Source organism: Jatropha curcas, chromosome 10, assembly GCF_041381405.1.
Source record: "Jatropha curcas cultivar XTBG-Jc1 chromosome 10, XTBG_Jcur_1.0, whole genome shotgun sequence".
Lineage (NCBI taxonomy): Eukaryota > Viridiplantae > Streptophyta > Magnoliopsida > Malpighiales > Euphorbiaceae > Jatropha > Jatropha curcas.
The window spans coordinates 12,315,424-12,318,129 of record NC_143160.1 but is presented as its reverse complement, the minus strand read 5'-3'; the positions used below and the strand labels follow the sequence as shown (position 1 = coordinate 12,318,129).

The window sequence follows — 2,706 nt, the reverse complement described above, 5'->3', positions numbered from 1 at the left end:
CCCAAACCATCTAGAAAATTCTTTTTTTTCTTATATCCAGCGCTGCACCTTCATTTCTCACCCACCATTTCTGCGCCACCTCCAGCCCACCACCGCACCACCACCTCCTCCTCCTTTCTTCCTTTTCTTCTTTCTTTCTTTCTTTTCTTTTCTTTTCTTTTCTTTTCTTCTCCTTCCTTCTTCCCTGCGTCTATCTCTGTGTGACTGGCGAGAAACAGCAGATCCACTGCGCGCCGCCCAGCCCTCGCCGCCTCTCTCCACACCGCCAGTCGACCTCCGGCCACCAGCCCCATTTCCGGTTAATCGAATTCCGGCAACAATATATTAGGTATAATTTAGTTTTAGTGAATGAAATTAATTGTTTGTAGGTAATTTATTTAGTTAAGTTAGGGTTCTTGAATTTATTTAGTTAATTTATTTAGTTAATTGATTTAGTTTAGTTAGATTAATTTTAATAATTTTAGTCGATTTAGTTAATGTTAGTAATATTAGTTAATTAAATTAATTTTATTATTTGAAGTTAATTAATTTAGAAATATTAGTTAATGAAATTAATTTTATTACTTGTAGTCAATTAGTTTAGTTAAGTTAATGTTAGTAATACTAGTTAATTAAATTAATTTTATTATTTGTAGTTAAGTAATTTGGTTAATTTAATTTGATAATTGTGAGTAGTTAACAGTTTTATAATTTTAGTATTGATTTAATTAAGGTAGTTTAAATATAATGTTATTGTAATGTATAATTTGGATTGTGTGGTGATGTTGAGATTGAAGGAGGATGGGAAAATGTTGTTTGATTAATTGCCCGACGGATGGGCCGTATGGATTGAATATTTGATAAATTGTTGATATTTTAACAGGAGGATAGTCCAACTTTTAGGGGAGATGCTGCCGAAATTTCGGTAGGAATTAGATTATTTTTAGAACTCTAATAGATAGTACGAATTAAATTATTATTGTTAGTAATATTATATTATCAATCATATTATTCTTATTAATACTATTATTATTATTAATATTAGTATTCTTATTAGTATTATTATAAAATATTACTTAACCTTTTATTTAAAGTTGATAAATTAGAATAAATATATATATAGTTTAATTTAATAAGTGAATTAAATGACTGGTAACCAAAACTAATAAACGAATGTGAAATATAATTTTCCGAATTAGAATTCTTACTTAGAATTTTCTTGTTTATTTGAGAGGATTATAAAAATTCAAAAATGCGAGGACAAAAGCTGGAAGCATGTGGCTAAAAAGGCAGTCCTTTTAAAGGACAATAAAGAACTGTGAGTAGTGTTAGATAACTAGTATCATCCGCTTGCATTCATGCATTCACGGCTAAATGTTATCATGCATTATTTTGTTGAATTATCATACTGTGATGCACTATTTGTTGATATTAAAAATTGTTTGATTATTTGTGTTGTGACTATGCTGTGCTTTGTTTGTGTGGAATTGGGATGAAGTGGGTCACCATGGGTTTGTGAGACCGTTACCGTTATATGGATCCCGATTATGATTACCGTTACCGTTATATGGATCCTGATTACCGTTAGCCGGGTAAATGGGAGATCGGCGCCCCCGTGTGCACCTACCGTTACCGTTAACCACAGGTTGGCTTCTTTATTGGGCGCACCGGATAATCTAGATTTGATCGCAGCCCGCAGGGTGGCCTCCTGTTGTGAGCGCCTGATGATCTAGATTTGATGGAGACGACCGGGTTGCCTCCTGTTGGTATAAAAAAAAAAAAAAGAAAAAGAAGAGAGAGAATGGAAAAACAATGAGAGGGCTGGTCAAGTGAGGATTAGACCGGTCGGCCAGAATGGGGGATCGGCTCCCTGGTGCACACGTGAGAGGATGGGCCATGTGGGAGGACGGCTCATCGGGGGTTTCGGTGACTCCACTGACTAATTTCCACGTGATGTGATTATATGAAGGTGATAATAATTGTGATTGCTGTTGTATTGCCATTTGTGTGATAAACTTCATGATCATATACTAAATCGGTGATCAGATAAAAATATTTTAGCATCTGTGTGATTGTGTGGGGTGAGAGGGTTATCTAACCCTACTCATTGAGTTTGGCGCTCACCCCTGCCTACTTATTTTTTTTTCAGGTAATAGAAGAAAGTCCTATGGAGTTGAAACATTAATTATAGAAGACTGTTAATGAGAAAATAATGAAGTAAATGTACAGGTAGAGTTCCGCAATTGTATTCCAACTGGGTTGTAAATGATCAAATAGAGTATAAACATTTATTATGTGGGTTGTACTTTGGATATATATTTGTGAAATAAATTATTGGGCCTGAATCCATAATTATGAATAGAATGTAAGATTTAAATAAGTTAGGCTTACTACGGGCTTTGGGGGCCTTAAGCCCACCCAGGTCCTAGTGCCGGTCCGGCCCACGGAAATGGGTCGTGACAAAGTTGGTATCAGAGCATTAAGTTGGGCCTTAGGAATCAATTGCGGAACATAAGAAATTGAATATAAAACTCCTACGTTGGGATCGGCCGTAACCAACAAAGGAGAGACACTAAATAGGAGACGGTCTTGGTGCAGGTGGACGCACTGTCACCACAAAAAAAACGCCATTTTGCGACCGACAAATCGGTCGCAAAATGGCAAAAATCGGTCGCTATGTATACTTTGAGACCGATTTGCGACCGACAAACGTCGGTCGCAAAATCA

The 2,706-nt window shown here is 36.0% G+C and overlaps 1 long non-coding RNA gene across 1 annotated transcript; it reads left to right on the top strand.

The window, feature by feature from the left end:
- Window positions 1-2,260, top strand: LOC149493106 (uncharacterized). The gene is made up of 3 exons (XR_016322873.1): window positions 1-328; window positions 1,212-1,297; window positions 2,129-2,260. It is a non-coding gene; the product is annotated as an uncharacterized LOC149493106 (long non-coding RNA).
- Window positions 2,261-2,706: the final 446 nt, after the last annotated feature.